At 37.1% G+C, this 19520-nt stretch overlaps 1 pseudogene; it reads right to left on the reverse strand.

Annotated features, from left to right (window-relative positions):
- Window positions 1–19520, reverse strand: part of LOC100493781 — a 99903-nt pseudogene that overhangs the window by 48423 nt on the left and 31960 nt on the right.

Raw genomic sequence — 19520 nt, forward strand, 5'->3', positions numbered from 1 at the left:
TATGGAACCCACTTATTGTACAGCGCTGCGGGATATGTTGGCGCTTTATAAATAAATGTTAATAATAATAATAATAATAATAATAATAATGTAGAGTGTAAGCTCTTTTGGGCAGGGCTCTCTTCCCCTCCTGTATCGGTTATTGATTGCTTTATATGTTACTCTGTATGTCCAATGTATGAAACCCACTTATTGTACAGCGCTGCGGGATATGTTGGCGCTTTATAAATAAATGTTAATAATAATAATAATGTAGAGTGTAAGCTCTTTTGGGCAGGACTCCCTTCCCCTCCTGTATCGGTTACTGATTGCTTTATATGTTACTCTGTATGCCCAATGTATGGAACCCACTTATTGTACAGCGCTGCAGGATATGTTGGCGCTTTATAAATAAATGTTAATAATAATAATAATAATAATGTAGAGTGTAAGCTCTTTTGGGCAGGGCTCCCTTCCCCTCTTGTATTGGTTATTGATTGCTTTATATGTTACTCTGTATGTCCAATGTATGTAACCCACTTATTGTACAGCGCTGCGGGATATGTTGGCGCTTTATAAATAAATGTTAATAATAATAATAATGTAGAGTGTAAGCTCTTTTGGGCAGGACTCCCTTCCCCTCCTGTATCGGTTACTGATTGCTTTATATGTTACTCTGTATGCCCAATGTATGGAACCCACTTATTGTACAGCGCTGCAGGATATGTTGGCGCTTTATAAATAAATGTTAATAATAATAATAATAATAATGTAGAGTGTAAGCTCTTTTGGGCAGGGCTCCCTTCCCCTCTTGTATTGGTTATTGATTGCTTTATATGTTACTCTGTATGTCCAATGTATGTAACCCACTTATTGTACAGCGCTGCGGGATATGTTGGCGCTTTATAAATAAATGTTAATAATAATAATAATGTAGAGTGTAAGCTCTTTTGGGCAGGACTCCCTTCCCCTCCTGTATCGGTTATTGATTGCTTTATATGTTACTCTGTATGCCCAATGTATGGAACCCACTTATTGTACAGCGCTGCAGGATATGTTGGCGCTTTATAAATAAATGTTAATAATAATAATAATAATAATGTAGAGTGTAAGCTCTTTTGGGCAGGGCTCCCTTCCCCTCTTGTATCGGTTACTGATTGCTTTATATGTTACTCTGCATGTTCAATGTATGAAACCCACTTATTGTACAGCGCTGCGGGGTATGTTGGCGCTTTATAAATAAATGTTAATAATAATAATAATAATACACATTACAAATACACAGCAGTAACACTATTTTTACTTTATGACTTTATATCATTTTTAAGTATCAAAAATGAGAAATAGTTTATCATTTGCTAAAAAAAATAAATAAGAAATAACGTCGAATGAAATCATTTTACTTACCTATTATGGCCGTCAGTGCCAGGGCTGACATGGTGCTGCCAGTGAATTTCTTGAAATGAAAAAGTGAAACAAAAGTCTGAAACATCAAGGCAACTTCCTGTTAAAGACAAACAAAACTGGCCTTGCTTTTATTTGATGAGAAAATAATTGTTTCCACCACTGTTTCAGTACTTTGTCCCCCGCAAAACAATATGTGAATACGTAATGGAAACAGATTTGTTGCTTGTTCAAAAATCACAGAGTTTCATCATAGTCTGATTTTAATATAATATACAAGATCCATAAATAATGTCTATGATATAGCCTTATAAATACTTCTAATTTATATTGTCAATGGCCACAGAACTACTCAGTGACTTCTAATATCCTTATCATTTACAGTAGGGGGTACAGTATCCCTTATAATACATGAGTGATACTCAGAGTTCCTTGTATAACTCAGCCTGCAGCCTTGTGCCTTTATATGGGGGGCACAGAACCCCTCAGTGACTGCTAATATCCTTATCATTTACAGTAGGGGGTACATTATCCCTTATAATACATGAGTGATACTCAGAGTTCCCTGTATAACTCAGCCTGCAGCCTTGTGCCTTTATATGGGGGGCACAGAACCCCTCAGTGACTGCTAATATCCTTATCATTTACAGTAGGGGGTACATTATCCCTTATAATACATGAGTGATACTCAGAGTTCCCTGTATAACTCAGCCTGCAGCCTTGTGCCTTTATATGGGGGGCACAGAACCCCTCAGTGACTGCTAATATCCTTATCATTTACAGTAGGGGGTACATTATCCCTTATAATACATGAGTGATACTCAGAGTTCCCTGTATAACGTTCTGACTAGAGGTACTTTGATATGGGTCTTTTAAGTAATGGCTTCTTTAGTGCAACCTTGCCCTATAGCTACACAGAAGTAAGGTGGGGGTAGTGTGACAAAGAAAATTACTTTTTAATTGACTTTGTGGGACCAAATGTAGGTCAACAATTTGTTCCCATGATCTGAACATTTTGCAGCCTTCTTGAATGCAGTATATGTAATGGGTAGCTTGGCAGCCCGGAAATGGTATTGTGCCACAAAACTAATGATGTGGTTTGTGGTCTTTATGGGCCGGGCAACATAAGCACATTTCTGTGTCTGTAGGTAACATCTGTGCAAGGAAAGGAAGCAGAATAGCAGATAGAAAATACAGATCTTACTGGTGCCCACAAATCATGCACTGAACAACCAGTAGATGGGAAATTCTCATTATAACGGTATTGTTCAACACGATAAATTAACCGAAAGATAACAAGAAATGGTCTGAGTGAAAAATTAAGAAAGATGCAGAAAAATAGGAGAGACGTTATGTTGCTAGGAAATGTGCCCATATACTGTAACCTATCATATTAAAAGTAGAATTCTATGTTGTTTGCTAAGACCAGACCTTCTCTGTATAGATGGACTTAATCATTTACCCATTATCCAGAAAGCTCCGTATTATGGAAAGCCTGTCTCCCATAGACTCCATTTTAATCAAAAAATTCAGAATTTTAAAACTGGTTTACTTTTTCTCTGTAATAATAAAACAGTACCTGTACTTGATCCCAACTAAGATATAATTACCCCTTATTGGGGCAGAACAGCCCTATTGGGTTTATTTAATGGTTAAATGATTCCCTTTTCTCTGTAATAATAAAACAGTACCTGTACTTGATCCCAACTAAGATATAATTACCCCTTATTGGGGGCAGAACAGCCCTATTGGGTTTATTTCATGGTTAAATGATTCCCTTTTCTCTGTAATAATAAAACAGTACCTGTACTTGATCCCAACTAAGATATAATTACCCCTTATTGGGGCAGAACAGTCCTATTGGGTTTATTTCATGGTTAAATGATTCCCTTTTCTCTGTAATAATAAAACAGTACCTGTACTTGATCCCAACTAAGATATAATTACCCCTTATTGGGGCAGAACAGCCCTATTGGGTTTATTTAATGGTTAAATGATTCCCTTTTCTCTGTAATAATAAAACAGTACCTGTACTTGATCCCAACTAAGATATAATTACCCCTTATTGGATGCAAAACAATCCTATTGGGTTTAATTAATGTTTTATTGATTTTTTAGTAGACTTAAGGTATGGAGATACAAATTATGGAAAAACCCCTTATCCAGAATACCCTTGGTCCCGAGCATTCTGGATAATGGGTCCTATACCTGTACTCCAATTACAGTTACAAATTATGAAAAAGAACCATTACTAAAAACTACTTGTGAAATGGATTTTTTGAGCTATACTTACATTTTTTATTGCTGTGCACAGGAAAATCTGATAAAAAAAACACAAAAACATACAAAAAATAAAAAAATTATCAAAGATACAAAAAAATAAAGAACCAAAATGATAATTACTAATTAAAATAATTGGCATATAATAACTGGACGTATAAACCAGAATACTCATGTGTTTATATTAATGACAACATTAATAAAAATGCCCTAAATCTGTTTGCAGAACTGGGCATATTTATAAACGTTTTACGTGTTTCATATTTTTATTGCCCAAGAAAATAAAAAAGTTTGTGTAAAATAAATGTTATAATTCATAATAGTTAATTATGAATTAAAACCATGCACTGGAATAATCCATTATAAAGAGCTAATAGGCATATTTATAAATCATCTGAATTTTTTCTTCTGACAAATGCCTAAAACTACACCCTTATTCTATCCCACTCTCTAGACATAGGTCCTGAAGCCGATAGGACAGCTAAGTCGGCAGAGAAATTCTACTGTGAAAAGTGATGTAAAATGTTATATAAAAAGTAATAGGGATGTAGCGAACCTCACAAAAAAAGTTTGCCAACCCCATAGACTTCAATGGGAAGGCGAACTTTAAAACCTAGAAAAGCCATTTCTGGCCAGAAAACTGATTTTAAAGTTGTTTAAAGGGTGCCACGACCTGGGCAGTGACATGCAGGAGGGGGATCAAGGGCAAAAATGTCTCTGAAAAATACAAAAGGGCAGAAATCACACTACATTTCTAAACTTGTATAATAAACTGTTTTAAAACGTCCGGCGTCTACATGCCAATCAAGTCGTGTAAAGGTTACAGCCGGTTCACACGCAAAGACAAAACGCCGCAGTAGTGGATACGGAATATATTATTGCTGGTGGAAAAACATCGCTCAGGTGATTTTATTGCAATGCAATGTCACTACTATGTGTAATGTTTTTGGTTGGTGCTGGGGGTGAACTACTAGGAGCAGCACACCAGTCCCCAACACAGCTAGACTAATAGCACTCAGCTCTATAAATTACAGTAGCAAAGTAAAAAAAAACAAATAAAAAAAATGTGTGTGAATGTGTGGTTGGTGCTTAGTGCACTACTATGAGCAGCACACCTGTCTCCAACACACACAGACGGAGCTGCAGTACACAATGAAAAGAAGAGTAACAGTAATCAGAAAATAAAAGCAGTCCTTACAAGGACTATTGGGTTACAGCAGATGATCAGCACAGGACAGCTGCCCACAGCAGCTACATACAGAGCAGTAGAAAGTAGATTACTAATCAGCAAAGCTACCTAAACTGTCCCTCAAACCCCTGCACAGCTCTCTCCCTATGCTAACTCATCAAGCACACACAGGCAGAATGTAAAATGGCTGCTGGGCTTCAGTTTATATATGGAAGGGAGTGGTCCGGGGGTGGTCCAGGAGGTAGAGCTGCCTGATTGGCTGCCATGTATCTGCTGGCTCTGGGGTGAGAGGTCAAAATTTGGCTCCAGCTAAGGCGAACCCAAAATTGCGAACATTGCTAAAAGTTCGCGAACTTGCGAACACCCGATTTTCGTGCGAATTAGTTCGCCGGCGAACAGTTCGCTACATCTCTAAAAAGTAACACACTAAACAATTTTGAGATAATTTCGTAGTTTTTCTAACTAACTTTTATCTAACTAATAGAACATTTTGGAATATATGCAAAAAGTTTGTTAAAATTCCACTACTTTTTTGTGTTTTTTGTGAAATTTTCCACGAAAAAAATTATATTTTCTGTAAAAACAATGTGCGACTTTTGGAACGCAATAGCAATATTTTTGTATGAGTGATAACAGCATTTTCAAAACATTTTAGAACATCAGAAATTATTGTGGTTACTCAGAGACAGTTTTCCAAATTTTTTAAAGGAGACATATTGAATAAATGGGGAAATCCCTAATTTTGTAGGCAATTATAAAAAATATATGGTGCTGGTTTCACTTTGTGCTAAATATGAATCCTCTCTGTAAAAATGGCCCCTTTATTGGAGCTCCCTATAGATCCTATCACTTCTCTGTCAGAGTTTGAAATGAGGAGTGGGTGTGTCCTAATGGTCCCTGCCAGAAACACAGTAGGAGGGGGAGAGCCAATCACAGCCCTGCACTCAAACAAGCAAAGACAGGCTTCAGTTCCCTATCAGGTCAGCCTAGCTGATGATTGGTTCCTATCCTACAGTGCAGTGAATTGAGGGCCGCCGGCTCCCCAGCTCATCCAGAGAATTCAGCCAGCAGGAAGTGGAACAGATGGGCGGGGCTAGTGGGGTTTTGGTGGAATTTCTCAATAAATCAGTCTGAAATACAACTTATTTAAGCACAATCCTTCTATATCTACAGGAGTATAATTCACTGGTACATTCTTAATTTTTATAGGATATGTCTCCTTTAACTTTATGCTCTTAACATCCTTATTCACTTGTTTAATTCATTTAATACACCTACTTTTCCCTCCCACAAAATCAATATGTCACCCTACATATTGATAATGGGTGAGTGCAGAGGATTTTTTGCGGTTGTTTATATGTATTTTGTGGTCACAGCCTCATTGCACAACTTTCCCTTTTTCTTGTGTTATAGTTTATACAGGAGCAGGGGCCAGCTCCATGTTGTAGCTCCCACTATTCCCAGCTACAGTCAGGTGATCCCAATGGAGCCAATAAAGGGCAGCCATATGGGGGTTAAACCTTATAAGCAAGCATGTTGCAGGTAAAACTCAGTCCCTTTGCTCAGTACTAATCTTAAATTACTTATATAGGTCAGTTAGTGTAGGACTGGCCAGAAGGGGTGAGTGTGATGCAGTTGGCCAGCTTGAAGTATATTGCAATGTACGGACAAACAATCCCTCTTTTTGGGGTGGGGAGGGAAGGCATTTCTTAGTAGCTGAATGCACAGAATGTCCTAATGTCCTATTTCTACATATTGATAATGGGGGAGTGCAGAGGATTTTTTGCGGTTGTTTACACATATCTCACTCAGTAGTACACGTGCCACAGAATTACCATGAGATTGGAGTTATAGCAATGTAGTGAGTTATTGATCAACTCCATTTTAAAATGATTATGAATTAATAAATGAATGATGCTTTAAATTCATATTGATGATTTGTGTTTTTCACTGATTATAAATAATTTTAGGCATATAATTGAGTGCTAGGTACTTCTTCCCCATATAGCACAGTATCTGAGAAATATCAGCAACAATGATGTCACTACTAGTGACGGGCAAAATAATTATTTCTCGAAACGGTCGAAAACGCTGTTTTTTTTTCACAATTTTGCAGATTTTTCGTGACAACATGAAAACTCTGTAAATTTCAAATTTATTAGTCTGTTCTGATGATCTGTATTTTTTGTTTGTTTGGTGTCACGCTCGGTATCCCAAAACTCAGAACAAAAGCCAAGGTCCAGGTCTAAGCTCACTCTTCTGCCTATAACAGCCACCTTCCACTTCGGGAGGAGCCCTCCGCTACTCGGGTGCCGCCAGGACTTAATGTGAGAGGACCAGAGCAAATGTTCTGAGCAGGCTAGGGAACCTAGCATTAAGCAGAGTTTGGGGAGGAGAGACGATATGATCAGGCCGAGGTCAAACCGATCAGGCAACGAAGTACAAAATCAAGTTCCGGAAAGAGTAGTCAGTAACAGGCAGAGGGTCAGTACAGGCGGCAAACAGCAAAGTCAGGATCAGGCAAGGGTCAAAACACGAGTCAGAATCAGGAACAGTAGAAAACAGCAATCAGGAGGCAAAACCGAAGTTGGGCGCCGAAATTAAGCACAGGCGCCTTTAAATATTTGAAATTTGCACCTTGCGCGATGACGTCATATGTTGTGCTGGCCTAAAAGGAAGCGTGTGCACCTCCGCTCGCAGAAGAGCAGGACACGCGCACTGGTGCGCATGGAGAGGCGGTCGTCCCGCCTGGAGAGCAGCGGGTATCCCCGCCGGCCCCCTAGACCACCATGTACTCTTACATTTGGGTGAGGAGTGGGTGTCAATTTCCTCACTTTCTATTTCACTTTCTTCCTCAGGAAGATAATCTTTGTCTGTCAGTTCAATATCAGATCTCGTCTCGTTTCTTGTTCTCATTTATCTACTTACACCTGAGCTCTCACTGCTCTCATTTAGAGATGTAGCGAACTGTTCACCGGCGAACTAATTTGAGCAAATTCGCAAACTTTTGGCGATGTTCGCCATTTTGGGTTCGCCGCGGTTTTTTTTGTGCCGCGTTTTTTCGCCTCGTTTTTTTCCGCCGCGTTTTTTCGCTTCGGTTTTTCGCCTTTGCGTATACATAGGAATAGCGTGCGTGTCAGCACTCCTGTGCTTCTGGCATCCGCGCCGCTGCACGTCTGTCGCGGCGCAGAGTATGCGCCGGGTTGGACGCACAGTCGACAGGTTGCCGGGCACGGACTCGCGATGGAGCGGACGCGCGCACTAGCGCGCGAAAAGACGCGCGCCGCGTAAGTATGCACGCCGCGACCGACGTTGCGCGCCCTTGATCCCCCTCCTGCATGCCACTGTCCAGGTCATGGCACCCTTTAAACAACTTTAAAATCAGTTTTCTGGCCAGAAATGGCTTTTCTAGGTTTTAAAGTTCGCCTTCCCATTGAAGTCTATGGGGTTCGCAAAGTTCGCGAATATTGGCGAGTTTTGGCAAAAGTCCACGAACGGGTTCGCAAACATTTTTGGCGATGTTCGCTACATCCCTACTCTCATTAAGGTTATTAAGTTTATCACTTTTTGTTTCACAGTCAGTAATCCTTCCATATTTGCTGCTTTGCCCCAAATTTCTGATGTAAAAGTTCCCTTTGTCCCTTCTGCTTCCAACTCTGACTTTTCTGTGTTCTAGCCTCTGCTCTTTTCTACTCTCTTCTTTCCTTTTGTGCATTGTGTTTGCTTTAGTGTTCTGAGAACACTCATGCCTCCATCTACTGGCACCTCTATCATGCCCAATCATACCTACCTTGCTGGTGTTTCATTTTTTTAATATTTTTATTACTGCCACTGTGACCCAAATCACTGTTGCCTCTCCAGTGTTTGGGTAGCAAAGGGGCACTGTTTTGGCGCTTAAGGTAGTGATTGCAAACCTGCATCATCTCTGTCCTCCATCTTGCGATTCAGAACAGAAATGGCGGAAGTCATGTGATATGTGATGTGTAACGTTACCTGAGTAATAGCGTGTGATAATATCATGTGCTATAAAATAATGCATAAACATATTGCATGCTTTAAAATATCGATTACAAAATGGCATACTAAAAAATATCTCACATGGCTCAACAAAAAATAACAAAAATAAAATTGCTTCTTAAGTCAGACAAGTGGGCTTTTGGTGAATCGATCATTAATTATAAAAATATTAGTAGTGATACCATTTTTAAAGCATGCTAAAAATAACACTCATTATTTTGACCTTTTTTGAATCAGCCCTCAAGTTACTTACAGATTAGAACCATCACCGTCAGGGACATTGTGCCTGGGACAGTGACACAGTTTGCCATTAGCTGACTTTCTGTGGAACTGCAGCAACACAACTAGTGGCCTTATATAAGTAAAATACAGGAAATAGTGGATGTTTGTCAACTTGTTCTGCCCTATCTTTTCTGTTATTGTAACAGGAAGCAGTGTTGCTACAATATTGCCAGGCAGTATTGGTGTAACTAGTAAGGGGCAGGGGCCTGGCACACACAATTCTTCTCACTTTTCCTCCATCACCTGGCCCAGCTGCCTGCCCACTTGCTTGTAGTATGCTGCCCATGCGATTGTGATACCCCAACTCAATGAGAATTACATAATTCCCCACTTCTTCTATTCTGCAGCATCAATAATTATGGCCATCAAGAACCTTTTCTAACAGATAATAATTCCTGTAGCTACAACCAGAGTGCAAACCTTTGGCTGTTTATGCTCAAATCTTCTTTTAAATAACAATAAACCTATTTACTATTTATACTATTTGTTGTAGTACCCTTCAACTTCACTCTCTCCAAATACACAGCTGAGGTTGCTCTCCTAGCCTTGGGTCTCAGTGGTACATACAATACACCCCTAGAGGAATATGTTCTTAAAATTATCCTTTACATTTCTCTCTTATTTGCCCCAAGGGTTCCTCGCTGCACTGCTACTCAGGTTCCAGTTTTATTTGGTGTTTTGTAAATTATTTTTAACTCTTGGTAAAAGCATTAACTGAAATGAATCATGTTTTGCAGAGCTACTTTCCTTTACTAAACCAAGCACTTTGTTTTCAGGGGAAAATACATTTCTTTAGAAGGTAGCCTTCCATTACATATTCAGATGCACTTATTATGCAATTATGAGTTTTATCATAACTTTAATATCAATATCAATTATATCATATACAGACACAATTTAATATCTCAAAACCCACTTTTTGAGTTGATTCTTACATGGAACCCTTTGGCTATTAAGCCATCATTTAAGGGCACCCCCTTCTACACATATTTCCAAATAGTCTATACCCCCCTTATTTGCTTGTCTATGGCAGAAACATCTTGTTTAAATCAATGGCAAAACACATCATCAGGTATATTTACATATTTGTACTTTATTTCTGCTGATTTGTAAATACTGCAAGACACAGTTAATATAATGAAAACAATATTTCAGTTTTCAATACTAATCATTACTGTTTTCCTGTGTTTGTAAGTTGAGGGTTTCAGGAAAGAAGTTTAATATGTTGGCCAGTCAGAGAGTTCATATAACACACAAGCTTTTCTTGGCTTTATTTGGAGTTGATATTCCCATAGATGCAGGAGGTGTTGGAGGTCTCTTGGTTGGGGGCTGATGTCAGTTTACCCCTCTGTATTACAGCATATGTAACCGAGTGTTCATCCTGAATAAATCACAAGCAGTTATTATCTAGAACAGGATAATTACACATATGGCACTGCTTAAAAGATATGAGAGTTGACCTGTAACTCAGTTCAAGGAGAATGCTTATCCTAATAAAGGGATGAAAATTTCCCTTTTTGAATATTTTTTTCATTTCATGGCCTTTTTAGAACAACCCGTGTCAATTTGAATGATAAATTAATAAATAATAATAATAATAATAATAACATTATGCTCACCATACTCACCATGGGCTTAATTACCAATAATTGTTAGAATTTAAAACCATGCTGTATGGTAATTTTGTACTATGATTATAGTATTGCTATTTATTCTAAATGTTATTATAATTTATTATTATTAATATTATTTAGGAGTATTACTATCATCATCATTATTGTTAATATATATATATATATATATATATATATATATATAATATAATAATAATAATACTTATTATAATAATATTATTAAATAAATATTATTATTATTATTATTATTATTATTATTATTATTATTATTATTATTATTATTATTATTATTATTATTATTATTATTATTATTTAGTATTATTAATATTATTGGTAGTAATAATAATAATAATAATAATAATAATAATAATAATAATAATAATAATAATAATAATAATAATAATAATAATAATAATAAGTATTATTATTATATTATTATAACAGACATGACATCATATGATAATAACAATACTACTACTACTAATATTTTATTACTATTATTACTATTAATAGGCAACTTTTCTTGTCCAATTCTTGAATAATAAATAATAATAATAATAATAATAATAATAATAACTATTATTATTATTATTATTGTTATTGTTATTATTATTATTATTATTATTATTAGTAGTAGTAGTAGTAGTAGTAGTAGTACTAGTAGTACTAGTAGTAGTATTATCATCTCAAATTTCATCATGAATCTGTATCAGGTAAAAAAAATAATAAATAGCAACATTATGATCACCATATTCACCATGGGCTTAATTACCAATAATTTTTAGAATTTAAAAACATGCTGTACGGTAGTGTTGTATCACTACTATGATTATTGCTATTTATTCTAAATGTTATTATTATTTATTATTACTATTATTATTATTATTATTATTATTATTATTATTATTATTATTATTATGATGAAGAAGAAGAAGAAGAAGAAGAAGAAGAAGAAGAAGAAGAAGAAGAAGAAGAAGAAGAAGAAGAAGAAGAAGAAGAAGAAGAAGAAACATACTTTTACTTCTAGCTACTGCTATTACATTACTAAAAACTGATTTATTAAATTACGGTTAAAAATTTGAACAATACTTGCATTTTTTTTGCTGTGCACTGGAGAATCTGATAAAAAAAATACAAAAACATACAAAAATTATAAAATGTACAAAAAATAAACAAAATGAAAATGAATAAATATTATAATTGCCATAAAATAATTGGACATATAAACCATGTGCATGCCATAACCTGTAACAATTTTTACGGGTGTGAAATTGAGAAATAACAGCAAAAATCAAAATTGGCTAAAGTCATAGTTGCATCATAGTTGAATCAAGTTGAAATTAGTAATATTTTTGTCTAAATAAAAATATTTTCATGAAATAAATAAAACCGGAAAATGCAAGTAAACGAAGGTTGATTTCCTTCGTTAGGCTATTATAAATATAGGCTATTTTTGACATATAGTCCAGTTTGTACCTATTGTAAAACTTCAAGAAGGGCATTGCCTGAAAATAGTTTTTGAGTAAGCATACTGCCTAATTAAATATAACTCTCTGCCCTGCACCTTCGTCTTTTAAGTAGCCCAGTGTTCCCTCACTACCATTAGTATGTGAGAGTACAGTGAGCCTGGGTATCCTGGCAGCCTTGAGAAGTGAAGAAAAAAAACTTTGAAAGCAGTTGCATTGATGCTTCACTTGCTGATATGTAGAGTTGCCATTAACAGATATTCTTATGGTGTAGGACTAACTAAGCTTCTAGAACTTGCAAATAAAAAGCTAAAATTTGTTATGATCAATATACAGAGACCAGTTCATACTATTACAGTTGATAATTGTATTTGGAACACTGATAATTAAGGAACAACATGAATATCAATAAAACTCACTTGTTTGGGTATGACTGAAATTAATGGAGGTGTAAAAGACTTCTTCTTCCTGATAGAAACTGCAATTGGCTGTATAGAGACGAAATTGAAGCTTTCTTAATTATTTTAATGTATTTTATACATATCTTTGTCCTCAATCCTGCACCCTTTATCCCCTATCTATCTGTGTGTGGCACAAGTTAAGGTACTGAGAGCAAAACAAATATCAGAAGACATTAAACAAATGATTTTAAGTAATACAGTATTCTATAACATATTTACAACATTTTCAAGACTAACAAAGATGTAAATTCTGCTACAAAACTATCAGGGGAAAACTGTGCTGATCTCTAATTATTTTTTCTTTATTTACACTTTTTGTTTCCCTTACCCAAGTCTGATATATCTTCATACAACGTTTCTGGGCTGTGTGTCTCTTCATCATTTACTGTTCTGTGTGAAACACAATTAATTATAATGTTGTGTATAATAATTGTGTGTGATAGTGTGATCCATGGTGGCAAGATTCTCAGCCTAGTTTTTAATCCTATTAGAACTCTCCTATAGATATTTGCAGTTTTATGATAATGAGCTATGTGATTTTGTGGAGGTTTTAAGAGGTGCCAGGGAATCTTTTAAAAAAATTATAAAAATAATAATAATAATTCTAATGGAATTGGACTATCAAACTATCAATCTCCATGGTATTTGTGTGCTGAAAAATTGGTTTATTTAAATACTTACATAACGTGGCTTTTTGGAAAGTTCCTCTCTGTAAAAATATATATAAAAAAAAACATAGATTATCATTTGATTAATTCTTTGTGAACAAAAAAACATTCAAATTCTAACCAATTCTGCCAAACCAATCAATGGTAGCTTTCCATTTTTCATAGATTTTCCTTTCATTGATATACTGATATAGTATAGTACTCTAGCTAATGCACTTATTCGGTCTGTCCCCACAGGTGGGGTAGGGGGCTGAAAGCTCTCGCAAATATTAAAGAAATTCCAATCAATTTGAGACAATTTGGGGCTGATTTACTTACCCACGAACGGGTCGAATGGAGTCCGATTGCGTTTTTTTCGTAATCATCGGTATTTTGCGATTTTTCCGTATGTTTTGCGATTTTTTCGGATTCTTTACGAATTTTTCGTTACCAATACGATTTTTGCGTAAAAACGCGAGTTTTCGTATCCATTATGAAAGTTGCGTAAAAAATGCGCAACTTTTCGCGTAAGTTTTAACGCTACGAAAAATGCGCAACTTTTTACGCAACTTTCGTAATGGATACGAAAAACTCGCGTTTTTACGCAAAAATCGTATTGGTAACGAAAAATTCGTAAAGAATCCGAAAAAATCGCAAAACATACGAAAAAGTCGCAAAATGTTCGTTTTCAAGTCGGAACTTTTCCAATTCGGGTCGGATTCGTGGGTTAGTAAATCAGCCCCTTTGTATCAGCAGGAGAAAAGAAACAACTTTTTTGTCAGCTACTTTTTACTCTCCAATCCCTGTTCCAAGTCAGGGCAGTCCAACTGTAGAACGGCCTACATTACCTAATGCTCAAGGGCCTTCATTCCATTAGAAATACCTTCATTAGCAGAGTGTCAGTATAGGGCGAATGCTTACTGTGTGCATCCTTTGTATTCATCCTTCAAGTCTTTTTTATAGACAATGAAACTGTTGTTATTGGCAGAGCTCAATGTTCATCTAAATCTATAAAAATCTATGAAGAAGGTCTCTACCAATAAAATAATTAGGACGCTGGAGGAGGAGAATTATAATACTAAAAGGGGAGGAGACAGGAACATTGCATATCTTACCTGTTTTGGGGTGATGTGGGGGGCACATTAGCAATGGGGCAAGTTTGTGTCGGAACTTGAAGATAAAGATGACAGAGATAATAAAAAGCAACACTGCTAGTATCCCAGTGAGAGCTGCTACCAGGGAAGCCAGATTTCCATCTATAAGGAACAATAAAAAAATTGCCTTTAATTACAAGGTAATAATTCAGATTATAATATCATATGTAGCTTTATGGATTTAAGAAATACATATGTATTGTTTTAATTTATTTAAAATTTAGATGTTTTTTTGTCCATCTCACGTCCTCTTCTAGTTAACCAATATTTTTAAACATATATTGACAATATCAGTCTCAAAAGATTCAGCCAAGGAAGAATTTCAAATCTACCTGAAACCAAAAGTATTAAAGTGTATATGACTTTGTCTTACTTTCCAGCCATAGATATGAAATAATACATTGTACAGACTTGTGCTGGGATGTTTGCAGCCCTATGTAAGTACACATATTCACTCTTTGAAGGCCCTGACTTCAAGTGCACCACCCTTGTCCAGCAGTGGAAAAGGTCATGATGTGCATTATGTGCTCAACATAAGGAAGGTTTGTACATGAGGTGTACATAGTGTTTTCCATAAAAGTGACTTTTTAAATAAGAATGTCAGGAATTAAGGTTATGATGTTAAGTAGCAATTTTCAGTAGGATGGGAAGAACCAGCATTCTTTCTTCTTTCTATTGTTTTTTTTAATAGTGGTGCGCATTCAGCATGGCTGTTGGCAAACACCTTTTGCAATTAAATATGCAATTGAGGGTTTACATGTGGTCGGGTGTTAGGCCAGATTTATTGTGGGGGACTTGGTAATCAGCTGAATAGAAACATGATGGATTTTGTGCAAAACAAGACACGAAATAAAAAAGTGTGTTAGAATCTCTAGAGACTGGCTATAGCTGTGTGAGTGAGTGTGTGTGTGTGTATGCCATACTTAACTATGTAGAGTAGAATTTTAGAAAGATTAAACAAGGGGTTGATTGCAGACATGGGAAACTTTTGATGGATACAATATCTCTGCAAACATCAGGGGGTCTCAGGAGGCTGCCCACTTGGTACAATACTATAGCCATGCAGCTGCCTCCAGTGTGTGGCATGTGGGGCAGTGGGCAACAGCTTGTGGCATTATGGGAAATGTATATAGCTTGTTGGGCATCTATTCTTCATATTACTATTTTTAAAAAATATAGTATAGTTCAAAAATAAATATCTAAAACCAATTCATACAATCAATAATTCATGTAAAAAGGATAAGGAAGAAGCAAATGGTTTTTTTTTTTTATTATTATTTAATTAACTATTTGAGTATCAGTTTTCCAAAAATATAGTTTTTCGTTTTTTTTAACTGATCTAAGGACCACATCCTCCATTATGTAATAACTCCCTGTTAAGCTTTCTGATGTCTCTCTTCCTCTGCTTGTGACCAGTGATAAGCCAATTTTTTTCGTCAGGCATGGATTTTCAACAAATTTCCGCATTTCGCCATTGGCGAAATTGTTATGCGAAACTTCCATGAAAATTTTCCGCATCAAAAAAAGTCTAGCTTACTGCAAAATAGGCGCGGTCACATCTAAAAAAGATGATGTGGGTGACAAAAAAAAGACACGGGAGACAAAAAATGCGACAAGTACATTTTGTGGATTTTTTCACAGATTTGCCATTTTTGTTGACATTTTGTGAATTTTACATCAAGGCGAAACGGGACAGATTCGCTCATCACTAGTTGTGACTATGACCATATAGACGGCCATATTATACATTTTGCCTTGGGGGGATTCACCCTCACGTTCAGAGTGACTATACCCCTTTATACCTGTATTATTGTTTGTCCTAGAAACATATAGGCTAATTTTTATTTACGTGTTTTACAGATGAGTATAGCCACAATCTGATTCTGGATTGACCCAGCCTTTATTTCTTTCTTTGTTTTGGGAAAGTATAACTTTCAGTAGTGGAGGAGCCATTGTTGGATCCAATTGTTAGTGTAGAAGGGATAAACCTGGGTATGGCTGCATCACTTACAAGGGAAGAGGGCACGTCCCTCTGCAATAAAGAGACACAGGGGTATTTCAGACCTGGGGACATGCAGTAGAACTCACTGTGTGGCCTTTGTTATCCACTGCCTGTGGGTAGTGATGGGCCAATCTAAAGAGACATGGGCCTTATACAAATCCCTGTGCCCCACGGAACATTACCTGCTGCTGCTTCACAATAACAAAACACACATTGGTTTAAAAGATGGAACTGCCCTGATAAGGGCAGCGTCAATTTCCTGGGCCCTCCCAGGCAAACCATCACCTTATGCTTACCCCTTCTGCCCCTGGACAATGAAAGTACACACACACCACCATTTTGGGTAGAAAAGGCCGCAGCCCGTTTATTTACAACAATATCAAATTTGCCAAACAACCCCATTTAACCATAACCTATTAATGTAATTAAATACCATAACTTATTCTTTGAAAACATAATAACAACAAGCCGCTGAAGGCTGCTTTGTGGAAGCTGTAACTGCCCCCCACTGCAAACAGTTCCCTGAGGTTAGAAACCCCCATTTACCACCGCCCTATGGCTGTAAGCCCTAGCCTCAGGCCTAACCTTCCGCCGGCTGCGACTATGTTCCATTCATTCACCTTCTCCCTCCCCCCCCGCTTTCCCAAATAAGGGAGGGCGGGTGGGAGCTGCTGGAAACAAGATGGCCCCTCTCCTCCGCGCTCCTCCTCTTTACTTCTGCTCCTTCCCCCTTGCGGCCAATCACCTTCGGGACTACAATACCCACAATCCCTCACCCCAAACACTTCCTTCCCGGGCCCCTCATCCTAACCCTATCATGGCCCCATGCCCTAAACTCCTCCCTCGCTCTGTTACGGGGCCCCTTGACCATGAATATACAAGGAGATAGTAAAACTGCATGTTGAGATATTATTCCTGCTCACCCTGTATGTGGATATGCACCATGTTGCTCCTCTTCCTCACACTGCCGGTTGGAGTCTGTACCTCACAGGTATAATTCCCAGAATCCTCCAGCTGAGCTGAGGGGACTCCATATTGGTTGGATAAACTGAATCCCTGCACATTGTGCCCATTTCTGTAGAAAGCAAACTGCAGCTCTGTAGTCTCTCTGTGTGGGCGGAGCTCTGTGTCACATGTTATGGTCATGTGATCTCCTTCTGTCACCTGATCTGAGCTCACATTTATTTGTGGGTAAGAAAAGAGCTCTAGAAAAAAATAAATATATTTCTATTGATATAATTTCCTTTTCAAAATGAAACTGCTTGGGGGTTATTTATCAATGTTGGTATTTTTTTGTGATTTAAATTTTATTGAGCTAAAAATCATGAATAATAATGAAATACTCCTACATTTTCAATATTTATTAAGTGAAAAAAAACACAAAAAACTCAGATGTAAAACCAGCCATCGGAAAGCTTGCAAGGTCATGTAGCAGCCAATGGGAGCTGTGCTGGGCAAAATAACAACTATTTATTCAGTTTGAGGTTTTCATTCTTTTATTTGGATTTTTTTAAAATAAAAAGCTGACAGTTGAGTTTTTTTTATTTAAATTTGAGTTTATTTGAAGTAGATAAAAATCGGAAAATTTCACAAATATGAATTTTGATAAATATTCCCTTTTGAGTCTTTGCTCAGTAAAAGTGACCTTCATTTACAAAGGGCTTACAGGCATATTACCAGTCTGGGATTTAAAAAAAAAAATGATTCCTGCTTACCCAATATTTGAATATGTTCCACCCTGCTCCCCTTCCTCACACTGCCGGTTGGAGTTTGTACCTCACAGGTATAATTCCCAGAATCCTTTGGTGCAACTGAGAGGACTCTGTATTCATAAGATGAACTGAATTCTTGTACCATTGTCCCATTTCTGTAGAAAGCAAACTGCAGCTCTGTAGTCTCTCTGTGTAGGCGGAGCTTTGTGTCACATCTCATGGTCATGTGATCCCCTTCTGTCACCTGATCTGGGCTCACTTGGATTTGTGGGTAAGGGAAGAGCTCTGGAAAAAAATATATTTATACTCCTACGGATTCAATTTTGACATGGAAACCCTGCCCTGGATTTGGAGAGAATTTAGAGGCATATTGTAATTATTCCTGCTGCTCACCCTGTATGTGGATATGTGCCTCTCTGCTCTTCTTCCTCACACTGCCGGTTGGAGTTTGTACCTCACAGGTATAATTCCCAGAATCCTCCAGCTGAGCTGAGGGGACTCCATATTGGTTGGATGAGTTGAATCCCTGCACATTGTGCCCATATCTGTAGAAAGCAAACTGCAGCTCTGTAGTCTCTCTGTGTGGGCTGAGCTCTGTGTCACATGTTATGGTCATGTGATCTCCTTCTGTCACCTGATCTGGCCTCACTTTAATTTCTGGAACAGTAAAAAGTTCTGCAAGAGAATACAGAAACATTAAGGGTATATTTATCATGCTGTGTAAAAAGTGGAGAAAACATTACCGGTGATGTTGCTCATAACAGCCAATCCAGTGCTTTGCTTTGGTTTTCTAACTGTTGAAATCTAATTGCTGATTGGTTGCCCTGGGCAACATCACCAGTAATGCTTCACTCCACTTTTAAACAGTATGATAAATATACCCCATAATGTAAACTACAAACCAAATGTAATCTATTTATGTATGTATCTATGTCTGTACATTAAAGCAATGTTTAGTACAATAGAATGATGCTGAGGATCTATACTGCGGTCATGGATCTTTTCTGAAAGACCAGGGAAGCAGCAATAGTTTTTGGCTGAAATTCTCTGGGCACACTGGTTTTTTTTATGTATACATGAAATCCTATTCAAAACCTGTGGAACCTAAGACTTTTGACACATAATTATGGAAAATCACAGAAGGTTCTGTAGGTGTCAGGAACTTGGCCTGCAGTGATCAACCTAAACCCCCCAGGATCATGTGATTGTGAGGTTAATTTATCCAGTCAGTCTCCATTCCTTAGTAGCCATGGCTGGTGGAGGGAGGCTTGTGTAAGCTTATGGTAAATTAGC

Source organism: Xenopus tropicalis, chromosome 8, assembly GCF_000004195.4.
Source record: "Xenopus tropicalis strain Nigerian chromosome 8, UCB_Xtro_10.0, whole genome shotgun sequence".
NCBI classification, from domain to species: Eukaryota; Metazoa; Chordata; class Amphibia; order Anura; family Pipidae; genus Xenopus; species Xenopus tropicalis.